We start from the raw sequence: 26,972 nt of genomic DNA, 5'->3' as shown, positions 1-26,972 counted from the left end.
CTGAAAGCTTTCTACAAGAGCTTAGAGGTTATAAAGACATAGAAAGAAGCAAGGGTTAGCATCCCAGCCCTCCTCCACATTAGCTTCAAACTTTAGGCAAGTTTCCTTATCCTCTTTGAGCCTCCTTGGTTCCCTTCTCTGTAACCTGGGAAGAATATCTTCTTTATCAGGTTGTTACAAGGAACAAGTAAGATGTAAAGCCCTGAGCCCTGAACCTGTGGTCTATAAGCTTAAAGGTCTATGCTTAAAGGACACGCTTGGTAAGTGTTAGACACTGCTTTAATCAAAGTAATCATTATTTGTCAAAGATACAGTTGTAGTGTTTCTTGGTATGGTCTTTTAACTACAAAGGTGAAGTTATCTCAAGATGGTTTTTTTTGAATGTTTACTTATTTATTTTGAGAGAGAGAGAGCAAGAGCATAAGCAGGGAAAGGGTGGAGAGAGGAAGAGAGAGAAAATCCCAAGCAGGCTTTGCTCTGTCAGCGCAGAGCCTGACTAGGGGCTCGATCTTACAAATCATGAGATCATGACCTGAGCCGAAACCGAGAGTCAGATGCTTAACTGACTGAGCCACCCAGAATGCCCCAAGATCCATTTTTTAAATTTATACTATGTGCCAAGACCTGCATTAGGAGCTATTTACACAGACTATATATCTTCTTTTGTCAGAATGGCAAGGTCTATGGGTTCCATAGACCCCATAGACTCTTGCCTACTCAGAGACCCTGGCATATGGGAGAAACCATGTGGCCACTTCAAGCCAATGACACAGGCAAAGCTCCTTGGAAGGTGATGTCCCTTCCTACAGGTGAAGTTGTTTAGCATGTATCCTTCCTTCTGATTGAATACAGATATGATGGCTGGAGCTGCAGCAGCAATTTTGAAACATGAAGGCAAAAGCTGGCCATGCCAGAGGATAAGACAGGATGGCAATAGTAAAATACCCTATACTTTCTGGGCTACATACCTCCACACTTACCTTATGTGAAAAAACAAATTAGTCAATTTGGGTGTTTTCTGTTGGGGAAGGCAAGTACATCCCTAGCTGATATCTACCCTGATTTCTCTATGGCTTAGATGATGCAGCTACGTAGAAAAGAGGATTTCTGGACACCAACACATTTGCCTGGGCCTAGTTAAGGAAGAATTAGATGGGAACCTGAGATGCAGAATGTCTGCTGCCCAAACTTGTCACACTTCCCTCTCTAGCAGCCCCACCACATGCTGTAAGATCACACAGCACAATTACTAAATCATAGTTTTATCACTGTCTGTGATATTTTGGCTTCCCTTGGGTTCCAAAATATTATGTTTAAAAATCTCCATACTTGCCCTTGGTTGTGTTCCAAAAAGAAAAGACATTACTGGCGAGCATGTGCCTTCCTAAGAAGCACTGACGAGAGTACATCTTGAAGTGAGCACATTAATGGGTGTCCTTTAAACCCTCCACTTCCCATTTTCCCATTAGAGCCTCCTTAATTTAGCACCCCAGGATTCTACTTAAATTACCTTCTTAGTCAGGATTAGGGGAGCAAAAGGAGACCACAGGGCACTGACCCTGACAGTTCAAATTGTCAGCGCCAGGAGACTGACACACTTTTCTCCCCACTAATCCCACACTGCATGGCATGGTCTCAATTTTGGAGAAATCCGAATGCTTATACACTTAGCCAATCCCCAAGTGATTCAGATAAACTTAGTACCAAATAAGTGAGGCATTTATGTATCTTGAATATCTCTACTTGCTCAATGCCAGGGCCTCAATATTTTGATAAAGTGATGACAGGAAGAACACAGAGAACAAAAAGTGAAAGAAAAGAAAATACTCTAAGTACACGGAAAAACGATGAGCCTCTAGAATTTATTCTGTATATTTGAGAGGAAATGTATGTCCATAAGGCAATTTTCAAAATGTAGAATTTAGAGGCCGGATTGGTTTTCCTTTCTTTTTTTGAGGAAACTGAAGCAGATTTGGGTTCAGAATATTCAAGGGCAATTTCTAAAAGCCACTTGGAATTACCTTCTTTATGAATCTGCCAAAAAAAAGTGCACTGACAAGAACTTTCTGTCTGTAGTACACTGTCAAACAGAAATATAATACAAGGCAAATTTTCTAATAGCCACATTACAAATGTAAGAAAAAATTAGTGAAATTGATATTAATATTTTTATTTAACCCAATATATCCAAAATATTATTACTGGAACATATAATCAATATAAAATTCATTACTGAGATAATTTATATTCTTTTTTTCATACTAAGTTTTTGAAATCAGGCATGTATTTTATACTCGTAGCACACTTCAATTTGGACCAGCCACATTTCAAATGCTCAAATAGCCACGTAAGGTTCATGGCTCATGTACTGGACAACCCTGATCTACAGTACCTATCATGTACACACACACACACACACACACACACACACACACACACACACACTATAAATGGCACAAAGGCTTTCATAAGAGCAGAATAACATGTATATTTTTTTACCCCTTATGCCCATCTCATATATTTAGTGAAGGAAGGGAGGGGATATAAATCAGCATAGGCATAGTATAGCTTAATCCAGATGAAATTTATTATTTTATATATATAATATTATGTTAACAATATTATAACATAATAATATAATAATATATAATAATATGAGCACCATACAGCACCCTGTGCTTATCCCAACAGGTGCCCTCCTCAATGCCCATCACCCACTTTCCCCTCTCCCTCACCCCCATCAACCCTCAGTTTGTTCTCAGTAGTTAAGAGTCTCTTATGGTTTGCCTCCTTCCCTATCTGTAACTTTTTCCCCCTCCCCCCTCCCTGGTCTTCTGTTAAGTTTCTCAGGATCTACATATGAGTGAAAACATATGGTATCTGTCTTTCTCTGCCTGACTTATTTCACTTAGCATAACACTCTCCAGTTCCATCCACATTGCTGCAAATGGCCAGATTTCATTCTTTCTCATTGCCAAGTAGTATTCCATTGTATACATAAACCACATCTTCTTTATCCATTCGTCAGTTGATGGACATTTAGGCTCTTTCCATAATTTGGCTATTGTTGAAAGTGCTGATATAAACACTGGGGTACAAGTGCCCCTATGCATCAGCACTCCTGTATCCCTTGGGTGAATTCCTAGCAGTGCTATTGCTGGGTCATAGGGTAGATCTATTTTTAATTTTTTGAGGAAACTCCACACTGTTTTCCAGAGTGGCTGCACCAGTTTGCATTCCCACCAACAGTGCAAGAGGGTTCCCATTTCTCCACATCCTCTCCAGTATCTATAGTCTCTTGATTTGTTCATTTTAGCCACTCTGACGGGCATGAGGTGGCATCTGAGTGTGGTTTTGATTTGTATTTCCCTGATGAGGAGTGACGTTAAGCAAAGGAAACAATCAACAAAACTAAAAGGCAACTGACAGAATGGGAAAAGATATTTGCAAATGACATATCAGATAAAGGGCTAGGATCCAAAATCTATAAAGAAGTCACCAAATTCCACACCCAAAAAACAAATAATCCAGTGAAGAAATGGGCAGAAGACATGAATAGACACTTTTCTAAAGAAGATATCCAGATGGCCAACAGGCATATGAAAAGATGCTCAACGTCAATCCAGATGAAATTTCTGATATTTTTGAACTACAAAAATGGCAATTTCATATGGTTCAGCTTAATATTTTAACCCAAAGTTCTCATGAGATGGTTTATGGTGAGATTTGAAACTTAGGCTCACAGTAGGCCTCCAATAAAATCACTGTCTTAAGTGGTTGCTGATTGCAAAAGTATGGACCAATTATATTTCAGGTCCAAGTGCAGCAATTCATTAATTGCTAAAGTGTTTGCTTCCTCTTTTCTAAGCCATAACACAGTTTCTACAAACCTGACTGAAAGATAATACTTGATCAAAAAGTAAGGCACTGGATGTTCCTGGTCACCATGTGCAGCTCAAGGCCTATGACTGCAGACTCCTGGAAGCACATCACTTAGATGCCTCAAAGCTCCTCACATTCAATCTTTGCAAAACCATAACCTCTGAAACTTCCATCACCACCAACATCAACATAATTATTACCATGATCATCACCATCATTGTCTTTACCATTGTTGTCTCCACCACCATGACCATCAGCATCATTGTTGTCATCAACACCACTGTCATCATCACCCATCATCATTACCAACAGCATTATGATCATCATCACATACCTTCTGTATAGTAAGTCCTTCCTTAGTTCCCTTACCCACTTCCCTAAGACATTTTCACTTCTTCATCCATTGAACTCCTATTGAATCTTTAAGACCTAGTTTAAAATCATCCCTCAAAGTTCTCCCCACCTCACAGGCCAAATGAATTGCTCTCTCACCTCAGCAAAACCACTGAAAACGTCCTTTGTACATGTCTAGGTTATAACATAATGACCTAATTATGCAATCTTCCCTCCCTACTTTTAGCTCCTAGCACTGGGTCAGGTACCAATTCTAGGATTCAGAATAACTATAAATTGGTTGAATGAAAATTAATAGATTCCAAGTGTGTACACTGGGTAGTACATTTAAAAAATGATTTTGAGGCTGTGATCTAATATTTCAAATCATTTTATATATATTTTGCCTTCAAACAGATTGTAAATAAATATGGACGTGGGCCATAACTTGTGTATCTTTGTTTCACAGCACTATGTAGAGTACCCCCCCACTTTTAATAGCTTTATTGAAATATAATTCACATATACAATTCACCCATTTAAAGTATAAAATTACATGGGTTTCTGTATATTCATCTGTGAAACTATCATCCACATCAAATTTTAGAAAATTTTCATTACCTCCAACAGAACCCTATACCATTACTAGTCACCTTTCATCCCCTCCCCTGAACCCTGGGCAGCCATAAATCTAATTTCTGCCTCTGTATATTCACCTATTTGTACATACACTGTATCTTACAATATGTGGTCTTTTGTGATTGGGTTCTTTTACTAGCATGACGTTTCCAAGGTTCTTCCATGTTGTAGCATCTATCAGTAGTTTATTTTCTGTTTATTGTCAAATATCATCCCATGTATGGATATACCTCATTTTGTGTATCCACTAATCATCAATTCACCCATTTGTTTCCACTTTTTGGATATTATTCATTAACGCAGCTGTGTATATTCATATATAATTTTTTGCATAAGAGGTATGTTTTTATTTCTTTTGGGTATGTACCTAGGAGTGGAATTGCTATGTCATTTGGGAACTGTGTGTTTAACATTTTGAGGAATTACCAAATTGTTTTCCAAAGTGGCTACACCACTTTACAATGCCACTGGCAATGTGTGAGGGTTCCAGTTTCTCCACATCATCAATACTTGTTATTGTCTTTTTCATTATACCTATCCTAGTGAGTGTGAAAGGAAACCTCATTGTGGTTCTGATTTACATTTCCCTAGGATTACTGATGTTGAGTATCTTTTCATGTACTTATTGGCCACTTGTATATCTTCTTTGGAGATATATCTATTCAAATTCCTTGCCCTTTTTTAAGTTGGTTATTTGAATTTTTATTAAGTTGTAAGAGTTCTTTACATATTCTGGATACAAGTCCCTAATCAGATATGATAGAAAATATTTTCTCCCTTTTTATGGATTGTATTTTCTTGATGATGTCCTTTGAAGCACAGAAGTTTTTCATTTTGATGAAGTCCAATTTATCCTTGTTTTAGTTGCTTGTGCTTTTGATATCATATCTAAAAAGGCTTTGTCTAACACAAGGTCACAAAGATTTATACCTATGTTTTATGATAGGAGTGTTACCATTTTAACTCTTACATTTGGATCTGTAATCCATTTTGAGTTAATTTTTGTATATGGTATGAAAGAGCCTTTGACATAGCTTGTAAGTTTTGGAAATAAATTGTCCACACATTCTTTATGGACCTCATATACATATTACTGATAGCTCCTCTTCAGTGGCAATGATACTCAAGTATTTTTCTTCATAAGCATTTTACAGAGACCTGGCATTCAAGATGTTCTGTGAATTTTATACAGGGAGAATCTAAGAAAGCTAAAAATATTGTTCATCATTGAGACACTAATGATGTTGGTAAAATTCCTCAAATTTTGATTTCCTATTGTCCTGTGATATTTTCCTTTCATGATCTTGAATAATTTCCATATTCTGAATACTGAATATTCAATAGAGGTCTATTGTTTCTTGGTTTTTAGTGTTGTTGCTTCTCCTTCCTTATCTCCTCTCTCAAACCCTGAGTTCCTCCCTTCTTCCCCTCTTTCTTTTCTCCTTCCTCCTTTCCTTTCCTTTCTCCTTCCCTTCCCTTCCCTTTCCTTCCTTCCTTCTTCTCTCCCCCTTCTTCCTTTTCTTCTTTCCTCCCTGCCCCCTATTCAAGTTTCTTCCTCCTTTCTTTCCTAAGTTCCTTCCTTCCTAACTACCATCTCCCTTATTACCTCTTAATTTCCTCTCTTAATTCTCCTCCTAACTGAAGTGTAAGCTCACTGAAAACATCCTTTGTAGGTCTTGGTTGTCTAAACAACCCTTTAGCAGTCACACTGCCCCCCACCAACCTCAGAACAGGGACTGGCATTAAGTGTTTTAGGGCTTAATTTGAATAGTCAAATCCTATCCACGAGTTCCAAACCGAACTATAAGGATTCCCTTCTTTACAGTGTACAAGCACCGTTCCATCCATATTCAATTTTGAAAAAAAAAAAAGCAACCACATTTATTGTATCATAACTGAACAAAAAGCATTACTCCATGTAAATGAAAAAAACATCAAGAGAAAAAATAATAACTGTGTAATCAAGACTATGTAAAATGCATGCATGGGAAAACAGACTAGGAAAAAAAGAATTCAAAATGACAAGTCCTTTTCTTGGGTAAATGCTTTCTTCTTTCTGCTAGTCAGCATTTGCTATAATATACACATTTAATTTCCATTTTTTAAAAAAGAGGTAAGTCTCTTTTGAAATAAATATTTATTCTTGATTTTTCAGACACGAAAGGGATGTAACATCACTGCTATGAGTCATTTGAAAATGTTATACAAGAGAAAGCATTTTTATAATTACAAAGTCCTATACAAATATGACTTACTACTCTTTTTTATGAATATACTTTATTGTCAAATTGGCTACTATTATGTTGAATAATAGCAATTAATCAACACCATCCAACTCATTAAACTATTAAAATATCTAGCACTCATAGAATTTCTGATCATGTAGCACAGATACTTTTCTATATTCATTTGGCCCTGCCTCCTTCCTGCCTTACTGATCATGTGTGCAATTCCACATATTAAAGATTAATTTAATGGCTCCTTAATCTTTAAGTAAAGTAACCTTTACACCTGTAGGACTTATCAGGGAGGGTATGAGTTGTGTGTGGGGGCTATGCACACGTACATGTGCACTGTCAAGCCCTGCATCTCCAACTGGAAGGCTTTGCTCCTGCAGGTGGGACAAGTTGGCTATAATATAACCTGTGCCTAAGATGCAGGAACATCTGCTGGATTCCTGTAATCAGTTTGTTGGCTGGATTTAAGAACCCTGGAGCCTGTAGTTGATCTGTTCTGCCCTGGGTGCCACCGAGGCCCAAGGGAATGATGCTAAGAGAGTTTCAGGAGACAAGGGCATAATTCAGTCAGCTTACAAAAAAAAGAAAAAAAGCAGTCCTTGGCAACAGAAGCCTTCCCTCCTTCCCTCCCAGATGATTTTGGAGAGCCCTTGTTCTGTGTACTTTGACGTCAGAGGCCAAGGCTTTCCTGGTCTTCCACTGGCTTCTGCTCAATAAAAACACCATCCCATTCCATCATTTTGATCATCATTATTTCCTCAGTTAATAAAACTTAAAGAAAGCATGTTTTCAGAGATAGCTGCTAAGGGGTAGAGGCCCATTTTGGCTGAGGTCAGCCTTGGCAGAAGTCAACTCTTTTTTTTCCCTAAGATTTTATGTTCTCTTGGTAAAATCATATTGTTTGGAAAAATTAAAATAATAAAACATTAGCTGTGCAATGGAAAGTGGCTCAAATTTGCTGCCACAGATTTTTATGTATACACTTTTAGTTGCATTAAAAGCTAAACTCCAAGCTGGAGTTTTAAATATTGTCCAAGCTCAATATCTCCTTGAAAAATTCCAGACCAGTTCTGGGAGCTTCTTTCATTGTGTATCTTATTTTTAAAAATCCTTTCTTATTTTAAATATGTAAGTTGCTGCTAATACCATCATGAAGGAAACGTAATGCTGAAGATTTCATATCTAGTCACAGCTGACCCATGTGAATATAAACCACATAACAACACATTGTGGACACAGCACCTCTAATGGGAGCTTGGAAAAAATGACTTGGGTTAGTAGCCAACGTGTAATAGCCACATGTCAAGAAGAACGAGAAAATGGAGGGAAAGGGGCACTATAGACCTGCATGGAATGAAACTGCTTGTTTTGAGGCAAGGATAAGGTTAGGAGTCCAAGGATGTTGTGGTAGATTAGCTATTATCACATCCTTGTGGGGGTGGTATTTTTGAACCCCTTCCCCCATAAACATGCGTACTTTCGGCAGAACCTCCCAGAGATGTTTTGGGCTTTTAGCAGAACCCAATCTGTTCAACTATTGTTATTTTTATTGGCCATTTGAATATGGTATTTGATTTTGAGTCCCATATGAGACACTCTTCCTCTCCCCCTTATGTATCTCTTAGGTCTCACTTGAACTGTTCCTCCCTCCTAGAAGCCAAATTCCCATGCTTCCTTCCAATCTGGATTAGATGTCCCAATATCCCAGGGCCTTCCTTATCAGAGCACTTACTCCTTCTTTTCATCTTCCTCATTAGTATATGAGATCTCCTAGACAGGGACCTTGTCACCAGGGCTAGACTCAGTGCTCAACCCATAGATAATGTCCAGTGACTAACTGTGGAGGGCACAGGTAAGGAACACACAGAATATCCAAAGGAGATGGGTTAGAATAGTGAGGGTCCTCTAAACCTGTCACAAAAAGTAGAAAAGAAAGAACTGGGTACTTTCAGATGGAGATGAAAAGATTCTGCAGGGTGAAAGGGACTAGAGAGAAGACAGGGCAGGAGAATAGCTTTAAATACTCAAAGATTATACAGATGGATTAAATGCCTACATGGCCTCAAAAAGCAAAATGTAAAAGAACCAAAGAACAAGAGGATAAAATGATACAGAAAGTTATTATAGTAGAACAAAAGGCAAACATTTTACTACAGAGTTCTCTGAAAAGAGAATGAGTTTCCCAGAACACTCATGTAGATTAAGACTTACTAAGTAGCATAACTGTTTTATAAGTATTAACTCATTTAATCATCAGAGAAACATCACAAGGAAGGCAATGTCAACTATACATTTGGTCAAGGTCATAGTGCAAGCAGCGTACATATAGGGCCAAGATTCAAACCCAGTCATCTGACCCTTCAAAGCCCAGATGCTCGGCCCTTGTGCTAATGCATTCATCATCACCATTGATCCCAGGAAGAGCCTAAAGGACCCCTTCCCAGAGAGGCTACAGAGGAGTTAGGGAGCACCACCATATGAGATAACAGGCTAGATGATATGAAACAGTTTGTTTCCATAACAACACTTAATTGTCACCACTTGGTCTTGCTTGGCTCCAAGCCAACCAAAATGTAATGGCCATAAAGTCTGTTCTCGTGTGGGACCCTAGCTTTCACATTTCCCCACCCTTTTGGGACACCTTTTCTCCCTACCTTCTACTGTGGCCAGTACTAGAATGCTGCCAAGACCTTGGCCCAGATGTTATGACTTCTTGAGTCATTCCCCTCTGGAGCCACCAGATTTGAATGCCAAGCCCAAGACAAAACTCTGGCTTAACCCAGTGTCGTCACATGGTTACCTAGTTGAGGGAGAGAAGGACACAGAGGATATTTGGATATGGAAGCCATCCCACTGCTCCCTCAAGTCACCAATATTGGATATGTAATAGATATTCAAGTAATCAAAACATCAAGACTAAGCTGGGGGGACTAGGTCTGAGTCATGACTAGATGAGCATCCAGCACAGTGGGAAGTCCCTAGTTATTGGTCAAGAAATGATGGTTGTATAACCGTTGATGCTTGAACAACACAGAGGCTAAGGCACTAACTACCTGCACAGTTGAAAATCCATGTATAACTTCTGACTCCCCAAAAAGTTAGCTACTATTAGCCCACTGTTGACTGGAAGCCTTTCTGACAACATAAACAGTCAATTAACACATATTTCCTGTTTTATGCATTATATGCTATATTCTCACAATAAAATAAGCTAGAGAAAAGGTTATTTAAAAAAATCATGAGAAAATACATTTATAGTGCTTTACTGTATTTATATAAAAAAAGTGCATGCAATTCAAACCCACATTATTCAAGGGTCAACTATAATTAACAAACAAATACTCTAGAATAACCCTGCAGAGATTAAATTTTTGTCCCAATGATATAGGGGTTTCTGGGAGCAAGCAGATATGATCATTAGCAAAAACAGTACAAGAAGCTGAGTGGTTATCTTCAGGTCTTGCCAGAGATTCAGGAGTTTAATCTCATTACAAAGAAAATTTTAATTTTCTTAATTTTAATTTTATTCTCTGTAGAAAAGCTGCTATTAATCAAGACCCAAGAACCCTTAGGTGTAATAGATGCGACTAATCACCAGTTCATGTTCACACTTTAAAATTTATTGTTGGGGCACCTGAGTGGCGCAGTTGGTTAAGCGTCCGACTTCAGCCAGGTCACTATCTCGCGGTCCGTGAGTTCGAGCCCCGCGTCAGGCTCTGGGCTGATGGCTCAGAGCCTGGAGCCTGTTTCCGATTCTGTGTCTCCCTCTCTCTCTGCCCCTCCCCTGTTCATGCTCTGTCTCTCTCTGTCCCAAAAATAAATAAAAACGTTGAAAAAAAATTTTTTTTAATTTATTGTTTATTTCCTCAAAATCCTGGAGAGTTACCTTTCAGTAAAGAAGCTGAAAAGAGACACAACCAAGAAAAGGCTTTCCCTTCCAGTTATGTGTAGAAATGTCAATATGTGCTAAGAGATAACAAATACTCTATCCACTATGTCATTATGTCAGTCCTGGGAACACTAAGACTTAAGCAAAAGTCAGGGAGAACAGAGATGAAAATTGATTAAGGAATGTGTCAAGTGACGTAAATCCTTCTATTTCCCTGTATAATACCACTAAGTGGTCCATTTTGCTGTTTTATAGCAACATTAAAACAAATTAAAATCTAAGCTTCTCACATTTGGATCCAGGGAGTTTCAACTTTATGGGGAAAGGCCTCCATTAGAATTCTCCTCCACCTTAAAGTGTTTGTAATTTGGTGTCAAAATGTTTATCTGAAAAAAAAAGAATGTTTCTACTGAAATATTTATATCATATAAATGATATAATGTCTGGGATTTGCTTCAAAATAACCCATGGATAGGTGTGTGGAACTGCTAGATAGAAAGGAAAAAGGACTGTCAACAAGGTGAATAATTGCTGAAGTTGGGTAAAGGGTATATGGGGTTCATTTTACTTTTGTATATAATTGATCTTAAAAAAATTTTAATAGTATTTTATCCAAGTGAATTGGGCCACCAATTTGGAAATACATGATTCTCATAGGAGTATTCCTCTCTGTTCCATGGAGGTGACACCTCCTTTTGAAAGAAGGGAGACTATCATTCATCATACCAAACTTACAGTCATATCTCATTTGAGTGCTTGTTCAAATATCTGCATGGATCCCACATTAAAGGCAGGGTTCTCAAGATAACTTATCTAAAAAATATGACTTAGTCGGGTATTTTCAACTGACCAAAATTGTTTTTAAAACTTTTTAAAGTTTATTTATTTATTTTTGAGAGAGAGAGAGAGAGAGAGAGAGAGAGAGAGAGCGAGCGCAAGCGAGCACAAGTGGGAGAGGGGCAGAGAGAGCGAGGGAGACACAGAATCCAAAGTAGGCTCCAGGCTCTGTGCTGACACCAGAGAGCCAAATGCGGGGCTTGAACTCACAAACTGTGAGATCATGACCTGAGCCAAAGTTGAACACTTAAACGACTGAGCCACCCAGGTGCCCCTGACCAAAATTCTTTAAAATTCTCTTCTCTGAATATAGGTACTTGATAAATTCACCTTTCCAAATGAGAAGCTTATCTGACTTCACTATATTCTTCCCTGAAAGACTTTTTAAGTAAATGAAAGTCTGCATAGGAAATCTTTGGAGGAGGTTAGAAAGTAGTTGCTCTAGAACATAAGATGCAGGCAATAATACCCACACATGAGAGGAGATTACAGAGAGATCATGTTAAAATCAGTTCCACAGAACTTAAGAGCCTATGTCCCTGAAGAAAAGAAAATGGCTCTGAATGGTGACCCAAGTTTCTAGTCTACCCACTAAAGACTGTTAGATGAATGACATTATTGAATGTGGAAAGGACTCCTTTCTAAGCTTTCTGAATCTACCTGGTCTGTGGCCACCTGCTTCCAGGTGAGAGAAGGCCTACATGCTGGACATGGACCAGTGTTACAATGCTACTGGTGCCACTACCACATTAGCTCAAGGTCCATGGTATTCCAGGAAGGAGCAGAGCTCCTGGTCCAAGGTGAGAAATTATCAATGTAATGCAGGCTAGGTCTAGACCAGGTCTTCTCAATCAGGGCTGGTTTTACCTTCTAAGGAGCTTTTAGCAATATCTGGAGACATTTTTAATTGACAACTGGAGGGGGGGATTGCTCCTGGCATCTAGTAGTCAAAGGCCAGGGATTTTACTAAAGAGAACAGTCCCCACAAGAAAGAATCATCCATTCCAATGTCAGTTGAGGACCCTTGGGCTAAAGCAGTAGTTACTAAGATAACCCCCTCACAGGCCCCGTGCATGGAGGGATGAAAGTGCCAGGGGAGCAGAACACAGAGCTGGCAGGAAGAAGGGAAAGACAGGGGCACCCATCTCCGCTACTCCCAGAGCCAATCTAACCCTAAATATGTAAATTCAGCATTCTGTGGGTCTGTTGAAATCTTTTACTTCTCTTCTGTGGCTCCACTGCCAAAATCCTAAGACAAGCTCTCTTCCCCTGAAAGACTGCACCAGCTTCCTAACTAGTATGCCCACACCCAAATCTATCTGTGCAAAAGCCAGAGGCAGTAGGGTGGAACACAGAGACCAGTATGGTGTGGTGGTCAAGCATGTGCCCAGACTACCTGATAATCCTGAGAGGTTCAAATATCACCTTTTTTATGTGACCTTGGTCTAGTTACTTAACCCCTCCCTATCTCTGTTTCTTCACATGTAAAATGGGGAAGGTAAATGTAAAATCTTAGAGGGTCATTGTGAAGATGAAATAAGTTGACGTTTACAAAGCTTTTTTAAAAGTTTCTGGCACATGGTAAGTACACTGTAATTGCTTTTTTATTATTTTCAAATCCTAATCCCATCATGCTGCTCCCCTTCAATGGATTCCTGTTCTTCCACAGGATAAATATTGACAATCAGACCAAGGCCCTCAAGGTCCTGGGTGGTCTGGCCTCTGACACCCTTCCAGCCTTAACCAATCCTGCTACCCCACTTTGTCTGTGTGTTCCAGCTACACAGGCCTCCTATGAGCTAATGGAAGGCATGTTGTCCCTTCTGTCACAGGGCCTTTGCAGGGGCAGTCCCTTCCTCTTGGAATGTGTTCCCTCACCTGACCCTACTTAGCAGCCCCACCTCTTCACCTGATGAACTCCCACTCACCCAGCACATCATGGCTCACAAACACATCATCAGGGGACTCTTCTACTTTCAGGATACTCTCATTACTCCACAGACCTTTCCTTTGGTGCACATTTATCCTAGCAATCATTCTGCACTCAGATTTCTAATCCTGGGATTGGATATCAAATTATTCATTCATTCTCTCAATAAATAACTCTGACTTCCCTGAATGATCTGTTTTACAAATGAGTGAATAAGTCAATGACTGAACAAATTCCGGAGTCAATAAGGAGTGTTTAGCTTATACTTGAGGCTAGAGTGTTACCTGTGCAGCAGTTGCTGCTCAAAGCTGGATGCCTTTAGCTTTATGGAAACCCCAAAGGCTATGAGCTTGGTAGGCTGAAAGGTGGCTACCTGTGGCCTGGAGTACAGACTTGTACTCTGGCCAGGAAGCCCTAGAATGCTCTCTTTCCTCCTATCTCCAGAAGCTCTTTTTCCTCAGTCAAGCCAACATCCCCAAGCCTGAAGAACAGGGGAAGAATTGTTTTCCCTTGTGTGTGACAGGAGCAGGAGACTGTTTTCACTACTCCTAAGGCTGAGGCTGACTCTGGGAACATCAGCCCCACATCTTTCTGGGGTCAGGGCAGCAGCAGTCATTCACGTTGAAGGGTCATTTGGAAGTCAAGTGTTTTTAGAAAAACCACAGAATGGCAGTTTTGTTTCAGTGTTTTGACTTAAGCATCAAGCAATCTGCTTCTTTTTCCAAAATTACTTAATATGGGAAATGTAAACATTTTCTAACAGCGCTTTCTCAAATCATCCTAACAAATCTTGCACATGTGAACATGGCACCGTGGGCTTCCCTACTGTACCAGTCTGGGTCTGGCTGGAGATAGAATTCACCACAGATGGGTCCAATGAGAAGACTTCAATGAAAGGATGATGGAGGAGACATGGACAGGGTGAATAAAACAAACGAGATACGGAGAGGCACACAGAAAAGCAATAGTGAGCAGCCATTTCAGTACCTTGGGCTGAGGAGCAAAAGGAAACAAGAGTTAATCCCAGTGCCGGCAGGAGGCATGGATAGGGCACTGCTGAGAGGGAGCCGCAGTCATGGAGAGAAGTTGCTACCTCCAGAGGCATGGCCACAAAGCAGCACGGGAACGGGAGGCAACTCTCTAGCTTTTTTCTCCTCCTACCCTTCCATTTCCTACAGTGCTTCCTGTTGGCCTTGAACCCAACCAGGAGTCAGCCAGCAAAGGAGCCCTAGATATACACCCCACGGAGGGCAGCTTTCCAGGGCACAGCCTCCCCTCCCAAAGAATGGCACTGGTGAGGGCAGGGGAAGGGAGAGGGTAGCACCGGGGTGGCTCAGTCAGTTAAGCATCCGACTTCAGCTGAGGTCATGATCTCACAGTTTGTGGGTTCGAGTCCCACGTGGGGCTCTGTGTGCTGACAGCTCAGAACCTGGAGCCTGCTTTGGATTCTGTCTCCTTCTCTCTCTGCCTCTCCCCCACTTTGCACTCTCTCTCTCTCTGTGTCTCAAGAAGAAATAAATGTTTTAAAAAAAACTTAAAAAAGAAAAACAAAGAACGGCAGGGGGTAGGAAAGAGCAGAGAGTAACCACTGGGCCTACCCAATCCCATGTTGCCTTAGAATAAAGCCTTAGCTGGTGAAGTCTTAGAAATGTATCGAAAGGAAAGTTTTCCAAGAAAACTTCCAGAGAAAGAGCCAGGAGGAGAAAGAAGCTCCAAGCTCAGGACTGATGAAGTGAACACACAAACACCAATTTCAAAACAGAACAGAAAGACAGCAATTTAACTTTTATCATAACTGCATGCTGGCACTAGGTGCATGCACTCTGCAAATCTCTTCAAGTAAGCAAAGTGTAGGGTATGAGTAATAACAGATTCTCAAACTTGGCCACAGACTCCTGCAGGTTCGAATTAAGATCCCAGGGATATTGGCTTAACCCAAAGATCAAGTCAAACACTGCATTTCAATTTTCACAATCCGTTGGTTCCCAAATTCCGTGACTGGAAAACAAAAGACCTTGGCCATACTTGATTGGCGGCTTGGCTTCAGGCTATAGTTCTCAATTGTTTTGCTGCTGGTGGACTGAGTGGTCTCCTCTCAACATCTCATTATCCAGGCAAGATTGCCAGAGCCAGGCCTTCTCTCCCTCAAACATGTGTACATGCATGTACACACACACACACACACACACACACACACACACACACTCCTTCCCAGGTGCTTGGTCTGCCTCCTGCCCAACAGTCAAAATTAGAGTCTAGCAAGACAAACATTATGCTGAGAAAATCCAGAAAATATTTTGAACCCCAGTTTTTTGTAGGGCACCAGAACAGGGGTAGGAAAGAGAGGGGAAAGGAAGAAGAAGAGAGAGGATGGTGGTAAGAAGTAAAGGAAAGAAGGAAGAGAGAAAGGAAAAGAAAGAGGAGGCTGAGTGGAAGAAAAGGCAAGAGTAGCCAAGGAAAAGGGAAAGGAGGAAGAGGCAGTGAGCAGGAGGCAAAGTATAACTTTCATCAGCATGCATTCATTCCTTCAACAAACTTTTATTAAATGTTTTCCAGGGCTCTAGAACATTCAAAACCTTGCCCTATAGCCCTATACATATTCACTGAGTTGGAGCCTCTGTGATATCCTCTTCCAGTGAGGATAAGTATCTTGATATTTACCTGTTCACCCTCTATGTCTTCAGGGTTGAGGCTTCTCCCGATCATATCTGGAGTATATTTTACCTATGCAAAGAAGATAGTCCAGGAAGGCAGAAAACCTTCTAAGTTGGGATTTGTCCCAAGTCCTGCCCTTTGAAATTCTGGCAGGAGGCTGGCATCTGGGCAACAGTCTGTTTTCCATTGATGCCTCCAGCCTCTGCTCTGGTATATGTTCTTATACCTTAGCAGTGTTCTCATTTTTCTTCTATCCTTTTTCTTTAAACAAACATTGAAAGAAGTGGTTCCTAGGAAAGACCTAGGTACCCAGAGGGATGTAGTGAAGGAAGGAAAAAATGGAAGGGAGAAACAAAGGTGGAGAGAGAGAGGCATTAATTTATAGAGCTGGCTAGGGGACTATTCCATTGAGAACTATCCAAATTCATACCCTTAATTTATTATTTATTTTTTTATTATTAATATTTTAATAAATTGGGCTGTATCAAAATTAAAATTTGAATGTATCAAAAACTTTTTTTTAATATGAAATTTATTGTCAAATTGGTTTCCATACACAATGGAATACTATGTGGCAATGAGAAAGAATGAAATAATGGCCTTTTGTAGCAACGTGGATGGAACTGGAGGGTCTTATGCTAAGTGAAATAAGTCATACCCTTAATTATAGTTGGGCAAACTGAGGACCAGAAAGACCCACAGATTAAAGGATGATGAAATAACAGAGCTAGAGAGGATCACATGGTCTGTTGACCAGTAGACATGGACGGATCAGGTCTTTTGTATCTTAGTGAGGATTTACATTTTATAGGGACCACAGTCTCCTGGGAATTCAGATCTGAGACCTATGCCAATTCCACTCCATTCCTCCATGGTGAGTTTGTCTCTAGTCCCAAGAAAGCAAGTCAAAGTCATTTACACAAAATGGGAAACCCCCAGTCCACCAAACCTTTTGGGCCAAGATCATGATCCTGAATGGGGAAAACATATCCTACGTGAGTCCCCTTTGAAAATAAGTCAAATTAATTCAGAGAGAGACCCTACAAAGCTTTTCTCTCTTCCCAAACTTAAACACCAGTTTTTAAAGAGGGAGGCTAGTTATGGGTTTCTTAATGTCCACTACTGGAGTTTGGAGTTGGATCATTCTTTAACGTTGGAGAGGCTGTCCTGTGCACTCTAGGATGTTTAGAACATCCCTGGTCTCTACTCACTAGATGCCAGGAACAACTCCATCTAGTTGTGACAACCAAAAATGTCTCCAGACTTTGCCAAACAAAGAGAGCAACATCAACCCCATAGTGAAACCCACTGTTTAAAGAATCACAAACTGGGGCGCCTGGGTGGCGCAGTCGGTTAAGCGTCCGACTTCAGCCAGGTCACGATCTCGCGGTCCGGGAGTTCGAGCCCCGCGTCGGGCTCTGGGCTGATGGCTCGGAGCCTGGAGCCTGTTTCCGATTCTGTGTCTCCCTCTCTCTCTGCCCCCCCCCCGTTCATGCTCTGTCTCTCTCTGTCCCAAAAATAAATAAACGTTGAAAAAAAAAAAATTAAAAAAAAAAAAAAAAAAAAAAAGAATCACAAACTATTAATGTGTTCATCTGAGTCCAAAACCCTGTTCACAGTTGGAGAGACTGGGTCAGGCTGCCTCAGCTCACTCAGCTGTAAGTGGCAGATTCAGGCTGTGAACTCAAGTCCCAAGAGCCCTGCTCACTGGACCAGAGAATTCTTGTTTCAGGACTTGAGTATGACCTTGGGTGTACTGTCTGGCCCCTGGTTTCTCTTTGTGTGATGCAGCTGCCCCACCCATTGCCTCCTGAGGCTAACCCTGGCAGCATTCCCCATCCCCCCAACCGACAGCATTAGATGAAGCATTAGATCACTTAAAAAAATTCCTCCAACAGGATGTTGCTCTTGGATTGGGAGAAGGACCACAACTGTCCCCTTTGACTTGCCGTGCTTTATGAGGTTGGAAGGCCTGTACATTTCTCTTTCCCCATCTTAATGGTTGACCTTCCCAAGACCCCATGGAGCTCCTGTGAGGTTGGAGACAACATGAAGTATAGTGGCTGGAATTATTTAAGCTCCACAATTCACAAGCATTTAGATTATTTAACTGCTCATTATGATTATTTAAGCTGAAAGATTATACTGCTTTAGCTCAGAAAATGTTTGTATTTCCATTAAAAACCACCAGGCCAAGGGCCCTTTTGACTGACATTTTGCACTATTAAAACTATACGTACAGTGTATATTTTTGGAGAGAAGACAGTATGTCCCTTATTTTGTTTTAAGATAAGGAAGCTGACTTCAAAGTCCTCTTCTAAGTAGCTCTCTCCTTGCCCCCTCCCTCCCAGCATCACCCTAACTTGCTGTCCTACTCCCTAGAGAGGCAAGTTGGAAGAAGCACCTATCTGCCCACTGCCTTCTACTATTTAATCAAAACTAGTCCTGCCATTCCCACACTTAAAATTCTCACAATGACATCTGAGTTCTTCATTCAGAGACAGTGTGCTCAATGGTTACGATCATGGACTATAGTATTAAACAGACTTACCTTTGAGTTGCAGGCATCTGGGCCTCAGTTTCTGCATCTACATAGGGATAATAATGCTCCCCAGCTCACAGGAGGTCGCAGAAATGTGGCCCTGCCTGACATGTAATAAACACTTAAGAAAAGTTCACTGGTAATAGTAATTTCATCTCCCAAAGTCTTGACTGCACTGAATAATATATATGCCTAGGACAGTTTAATTCTCTGAAGGCATGTGAATCAGAGATAGTACATTCCTCAAGGCAGGGAGAGTGAAGGGCTCTTGATTCTACCTGACATGCAATGTAACCAGGGATTCTTTCCCTATAATGCTTTGTGAAACATGCTTCTGTGTGGCTAGTACATTTTACATCTAAAGAGTATTATGAAAGGGACACCTGGGTGGCTCAGTTGGTTGAGCACCCGACTTCGGCTCAGGTCATGATCTCACAGCTCATGAGTTCTAGCCCTGCGTTGGGCTCTGTGCTGACAGGTCAGAGCCTGGAGCCTGCTTCGGATTCTGTGTCTTCCCCTCTCTCTGCCTCTCCCCTGCTCACACTCTATCTCTCTCTCAAAACAAATAAACATTAAATAAAAAATTATTAAAGCGTATTACGAAAAATAACACAGTGTACAAAAATCTAGAAAAATTCTATTGTGGCCCTATTAGAGAAGGCTGTGTCCTAAACCAAGCAGTCATTTTTTGGCTTTTGGCAAGTTTCTACATTTAAACAAAGCTCCTCAAGGGAAGAACAAAGAAGATTTTGGCATCTCCTAAATATTACCCATGTTTCAGGTCATTTATTTAATGAAGTTATGGATAGAATTCCCATTGGAAGGGCTGTGATCACCCTGCTGCCCCCTCCCTGGAGATGGAAATTCCTTTCATAACACCCAGAACAGGTATTTTTTGCTCCCACAGGAATTTCAGGCATACCTTGGGAGCTACCTCAAAAGGCTGCAGAGTTCCTACCACTGCAAAATTCTACAAAGCACTGAAAGAAGGTCTTCCGCCTCTTAAATTCTACACCCCAGCTCCAGCACAATCTTCTGAGGCAACATAAATCAAGCCTACTTCTTTTATTATATGTCACCTCTTTAATAGCTGAAGGAAGCATCTGCTTCTTAGCCTTCTCTAGACCTAACACCCTTCACTCATCAACTGTCCCAGCTATGACAAGATTTGTCAGGTATTCCTGAACTGGTTACTCATATGTCTCCCCCATAGTTTACCACCATTGGTACCCAGAAATAAACTCATATAATACTAGACATGCATCCATATGACTAAATGTCTGCTAGACAATTTCTTTTAATGTTTTTTGGGGTTGTTTTTGTTTTTTTATTTTTTATTTTTGAGACAGAGAGAGACAGAGCATGAGCAGGGGAGGGGGCAGAGAGAGAGGGAGACACAGAATCTGCAGCAGGCTCCAGGCTCCAAGCTGTCAGCACAGAGCCCGATGCAGGGCTCGAAACCACAGACTGTGAGATCATGACCGGAGCCGAAGTCAGACACTTGACCGACTGAGCCACCCAGGCGCCCCTCTGTTAGACAATTTCTAAAGGTGTAATTGCAACACTGTTTGTATATGCTTAGTGAGATAACATACAAATTGACATATTTTTTTCATACTTTATTTTGGCAAAGACTGCTAATTGCTGCCAATTTATTTCCTTCCTCCGTTGGTACTAGCTTCCCTGAAGGTTAACTGGACATAGAACCACCCAGCTGAAGGCTTCATTTTCTGGCTTGCCTTGTAGCCAAGTGTGACCATGTGATTTCAGCGCTGGCCACCTGACTGCTGCCTCTGCACTAGTTCTTGCACCTACTTAGAATGTACACAATGGAGGGATTTGTGTCCTCTGTTCACTTAGAACAGTGCTTAGATCGCTGCCTAAGGCACAGGAGAGTCCTTGTACATAGTGGATGCTTACTGAATAAACTGGTAATGACTGAGGTGTCAATGGATAGTATGTGCGCCTTAAAGGGTAGGGGGGTTCGTTTCTCCTTTCTGCTAACTGGAATGTGGATGGGGTTGTTGGAGCTGGGATAAAAATCTTGCATCCGGGGTGGAAGCCATACGCTGAGAATGGCAAAGCATCAAGATGGAAGGAGTGGAGGTCCCCAGAGACTACACAGCTACTTGTATGAGCTTCTGGAATGTGAGATTTTCTGTTCCTTAGACCATTCTACTATTCTAAAGTTATTGTCTTTGTAGTTAAGTTTTACTACCCTCTATAAGCTTTGTGTACAGCAGGTCTTTTCCACTAAAGACTCTAAGCCACCAACTTCAGGGTTACAAGAGAAACAGAAATCATGAGTGATAAGCCATTATGCATTTATGTGACTGCCTGCAGCTCAAACCACAATCAACGTTGGATGACATTTCCATGGATGACAATCATGACATTTATTTCCCCTCTATGTCTACCACCTGTCCTCAATCATTGCAGGTAACCTAGAAAGCTATGACAAGCTTCATTGGTGTTCTGCCTGGCTCAATTTACTTTTCAAACTGAGCAGGTGGTAAATACAAACAACCAGACAAACTGGGACATTCTACAACATGTTACCATAGTATTTAATATTTTTTAAAGGGGACATGTCAAAGTTTTTCTAAACAAACTACTGGATAGAGAAAAGATGGCATTGTAGCCAAAAAAAAAAAAAAAAAAAACAAAACATTGTTGACAGCATAAGGCTAACTGGAATCTGAAGATAGAATCAATGTATACAAACTATGTGTTTAACTAACATATTAATATGCAACATAACATTATACACACACATACATATATACATACACACATACATATATGACCTTTACTGCTTAAAAATCACTTTCTCATAAATGTATAATTTCATTCAATCCCCCTAACATCTCTGTAAGATATTGTAACTGAGTTTATCAATTTTAAGTAACGGATGCCTTCAAAACTCCTCTCCCAGGCTTCATTTATCCTGTCCAAATTGCCAGGCACTTAGGATTCCTCCCTAAAGAAATGTGATTTGTCTTTTCTCATGCTGACATGAAGTAAAGAATAAATTGATTTTTATCATTTTCTTCACCCTGCCTCTCCTTTGAAGGGTACTTACCTAATGAGTGGCTCTCTCAAAAGGGATCCCAGATCAAAGAGGCCAACAGGATAATGCCTTGGAATAAGCTGCTGCCTTACCTCACAGTAAATTTCCTAAAATAGCTCAATGTATACAAAGGCTTCCGGGGCTATCTAGAGAAGATATCTAAAATGCAACAATACCCAGTAAATTAAGATGGATCTTACAATATCATCAGATGAGTTTAAAATGTAGAAGTTTCCCTAAAATCTTTTCATGACATAAGCACCAGGAATCACCACAGGAAGTCTAAAATACACACTTCAAATCATGCAACTATTAACCAGCTCTCAAAACCCTTATTCATTCAGTATTTAACATTAAATGCAACATATCAGTCAGCCTGCCTGTCTACCTATTAAATTACAATGCTAGTTGGAATAGTCTGAGCAAGCACACACAGATAGATTTTATGTACGTATCTCATGGCCTTCAATTCCTTTTAGCTACAGATATCAAATTCACCTGTCACAAATTAAATAATTGAGCTTTGGTTACTGAAATATAAGCTTATTAACCAGCATTAATAAAACCAAACATATAGAATGATGTTCTTAATATTATTTTAATAAAATTCCTTTTAAATAGGAGTAAACTGAACAAAGATGAAACATTAGGAAATGTTTTAGCAAGAGGTTTTAGATATTTTTTAAGTAAAAGAATAATCTTACACACAAGGGAAAGGGAATATTGTGTTCTTCTATTAAGATACAGTGTTGGGGACTGTTAGTTCCTTCCAGTATGGGAATAATGACTGGCAGTTAGAATAGGAACCAATAAAAAGCAAACTAAATGGGGAAGTGTTGGAGGTGGGGGGAAAGAATCGTACATGAAATACAGTCAAAGGCTCTCCTCTGACCTTGGTTCCTAAAAGGGTTCTCAGGCTACAGGAAGGTACACTGCATTTTCTATGTCCATCTTTACCCCAAAGAGCTATGAGGGTCCTTACCTTTGGAAATAGCTTTCTAAGGATATCCCAAATTTCTTACAGAAGAAACTACTTTATTCATGTATTTATTCATTTATTTGCTTATTTATGAGTTTGTTCATCTCCTTCATTCATTTCACTAAAATGTAAGCTTCATCAGGTAAAACATTTTTCTGTTTGTTCACCTAGAATAGTACCTGCCACATAGTAGGTGCTCAATGAATATTTATGATTTTTTTGAGCTAATTCATCCTTTCATCCTCAAAAGTTGATGAAATGCCTCCCACATGACAGGTTCTAGATATCCAATATGAAAAAGAAATTCCACTATAAATAAAATAAAACCAACTGATGAGAATCTTCAAATTAGAGGAATCAAGCAATGTTTTCTCATTCTAAATTTTGGTCTGAATTTAAACTAGGAAGATAATCCCCTGCCCTGCCCAAGAAGAATGGGAGGGAAAAAATGTAGACCAGTATGGCACATGTCCCAAAATTATATAACACAAAACAAAACCCTGTTTAAAAATGAAACAGCTGGGTGTAGCTATCAAAAGGTAGGGATCTTTGCAATGATAGAACAGTTCTATATCTTGACTGTGCCAGTGACTACACAAATTTATATCCATGTTGAAATTGCATATAACTAGATACACACACACACGAGTGCATGTAAAACCAGAGAAATCTTAATAAAGTTGGTAAATTGTATTTCCTGGTGTGATATTGTGCTATAATTATGCAAGATGTTACCACTGAGGAAAATGATTTCTTATAACAGCATACGAATCTACAATTACTTAAAAATAGGTTAACAAAACAAAAGAGCAGAATACTTATCAAAACATTCTTTATGGGGTTCCTGGGTGGCTCAGTTGGTTGAGCGTCAGACTTTGGTTCAGGTCATGATCTCGCAGCTCATGAGTTCAAGCCCCACATCGGGCTCTGTGCTGACAGCTCAGAGCCTGGAGCCTGCTTCGGACTCTGTGTCTCCCTGTCTTTCTGACCCTCCCCCACTTGCACTCTGTCTCTCAAAAATGAATAAACATTAAAACAAATTAAAAACAAAACAAAACAAAACGTTCTTTATATTGACAAAACATTGGAACCAAGGTAAATGTCCAATAAAGAAGTGAACCTATGTGACAACATATTAAGTAATTAAAAATAATACAATTCTATGTGACACAGAGGCTGTTCACCACTCAGTAAGCAAAAGAAGCAGGATTTACAAAATATGAGATTACAATTGAATTCTGTTAAAAAGTAAAGATACACCAAATGCCACAGCGTCTGTCTCCGCATGGTAGGATCATGGGTGATTTTGTTTTTTATTTTGTCTTCATATTTCTTTATTTTTCTTTTCTAAAATGAATCCTACTACCAGAAGAAATATCTAAAATGCTGTCTCTGCTATTTATGGGGCTTAGGTGAATTCTGTGTAGCTCTGAACAAAAACCAAACCAAGTGGGAAGATTCCATGGAAAGCTATTTCAGTTCCATATAAGAACCAGTGAGGTACCTACATGTGCTCATGGCTTCCAATGAAAATGGTGTTCACCAGGGACTGGTGAATGCCCTATTAGTGATTATGTGGACAGGAGTCTGGTTTATGCACACTGGGAGGTTGAACCCAGCTGCTTTCCAATTTTAAAACTCTGTGCCATTTGATTTTACAACGAATTTAACAGACACCACCTTTCATTTCAAAAGCCCCTTTTATGTTTCAAAGCACTTTCACATATGCTGGTTTATATTCCTTTCAGTACTTTTTTTAAAAAAAAATCCTGTCTGCACAACAATTCTATAGAGTAGGCAAAGCAGTTATTATCACCTCTATGTTACTGAAGACAAAACTGAGGTAACCAGAGAGTGATCTCGCAATGTTATGGATGAGCTAATAGAGCTCATCTCCTTTCTCTTGACTCACAGCCCTACCTCTCTGTCCTCTAACACCACATAGCCTCTCTCTTCCCAACCAGGGTTTGGAAATGGTTATACTTCACCTAAAGTTGTTTACATGATGCCTGCCAGTTGAAAGAAAACCAACAATGCTTGACACAGAGTGACAGTAAGTACTGATAGGGATATACCCAACTTTTTGTTTCCACTAACTTACATTGACTCAGTTAATGTCAAGTAACCAACATGTCACCTCAGCTTAAAAAGTCAAGATTGGTCAAACCAGTTGGTTGCCTTGAATAGCCCAGGAGGCTCATGAATCTAGTTGGGGTTGTTGGTCAATATAACTACCCTGTACCTGTGTCCCCACAGTCCCGGGACAGAGCCCATAAGTGGGGCTTCTGGGCCAGTTAAATAGTGAATAGGGTCCATATTGGACTTAATGAAGCAGGGCTTTGTTACTTTTACCAAAGGAATTAACAGAGGAATTCTGTATTTATTTTGCAGTGGCAGAAGATTAAGCACTTGAGCAATAATGTGGCAATTCACCAAAAGAGGTCTTAGTTAGGTGCTATCTGAAATCATGAAATTAAGTGGGAAAACATACACATGGAAAAGGTTTATATGTTTAAGAAAAATAAATCCAAATTTTAGATAAATGATACTCTTCACAAAGTATACTAAACAAATGACATATTTTCATTGGCTGATAGCGTCATTTATACACATATATCATTTTCCATGTGCCAAGCCCTCCTGAGTGCCTCTCCTCTCAACCACTCCATGAAAGTCATTATGGGAGGAAACAGAAGGGTCAGCAATGTTAAGGTCATTTCCCCTAAACCATACAGCCGCCAAGTGGAAGCTACAGGATTCCAACCTAGGTCTGATGATTGCCAAACCAAGATGCTTCACCATTATTTGTTCTCTGGAAACGTTGAAAGTATAAGAACTTTTCATAAACAGGAAGTAATGGAAGTCTCCTTCAAAAGGCATAATAAATCACTCCAGGAGATACAGAGTTAATCTGAGAATACCTGGAGAACAATGAGAGAATCTAGGCTGAACTTTATACATCACAACATACAAGGAGGCAGAAAGTGGGACTGGTGAATGGAAAAGAATAAAGGCTGATGGTATCAATGTACTGTTATTGTTAATAAATTATTGATCAAGCCAGTAATGTCACAGATGTTTAAAATACTTTTCTTCGTAGCTATGTAAAATCCACTTTTCACCTTTAATCTATTCACTCATTCAATAAACAATTACTGAGCATTTACCATATGCTAGGAACTGTTCTAGGCAGTATGATAACCACAGTGACTCAAACTGATGAAAGTTCCAGGCTTGGTGGAATTCACATAAGCTCCATGAGAAAATAAGATAGTAGAAAGGGAACCTGAGGTAAAAGATTTTGGTTTTAATCCTGGCCAGATGGCCTTAAGCAAATTACTTGAAATCTCGCTAAATATCAGTCCCCTTACTTCTAAACTGAGGATAATAATATCTATTTTTATCACATATTACTTTATTAGGAAAAAGGCGAGTTTATACAGGAAAAAAACTACTTATTCTTTGGTCTTGGAGAAACTGAGGTAGTTGACAAGGAATAAAAGTTTTGTCCTCATTATTAAATCCTTCAAAATATTTCATTCCATATTTTCCATGATCTAAGCTTTCTGTGTTTAATGTTAACCATGTGTAAGACTTGTGGGGTCAGGATAAGGTCATGCTTTATACCTAGCCACCAATTTCAAAGTCTATGTTACAGGCTTAAGATGCCATAATTATGTATGTTTCCCTTACTGTGGAAGGAAGTTAAATTTAAATTATATCTTAGTGATCATTTCATCTTAACCTATAGAGAGATGCTGCTTCTTGCCTACTTCTTTAGGAACAGATCCAGAGCAAGTGATTATTTCTAAAACCTTTGAGTAATTTTCTTTCCTCTGTTCTTCCATGGTGATATTATTTCATTGTAAGAATGAAATAAGAGCTAGGTAGAGATGGGTGTGTCATAGGCCCACAGGAAGGATCACTGCCCAGCAGGAGGCCACACTTTATTGATTAAATCAAAGAAAGATTGGTTCCA

At 39.8% G+C, this 26,972-nt stretch overlaps 1 protein-coding gene across 17 annotated transcripts in view; it reads right to left on the bottom strand.

The window, feature by feature from the left end:
- ERC2 (ELKS/RAB6-interacting/CAST family member 2) overlaps positions 1–26,972 on the bottom strand; it is a 939,781-nt gene that overhangs the window by 336,642 nt on the left and 576,167 nt on the right. The gene's annotated exons all lie outside the window — the stretch shown is intronic.

This window comes from Herpailurus yagouaroundi, unplaced genomic scaffold, assembly GCF_014898765.1.
Source record: "Herpailurus yagouaroundi ecotype Mexico unplaced genomic scaffold, PumYag 213, whole genome shotgun sequence".
In the NCBI taxonomy this organism is placed as follows: domain Eukaryota; kingdom Metazoa; phylum Chordata; class Mammalia; order Carnivora; family Felidae; genus Herpailurus; species Herpailurus yagouaroundi.
This window is presented reverse-complemented; position numbering and strand designations above follow the sequence as displayed.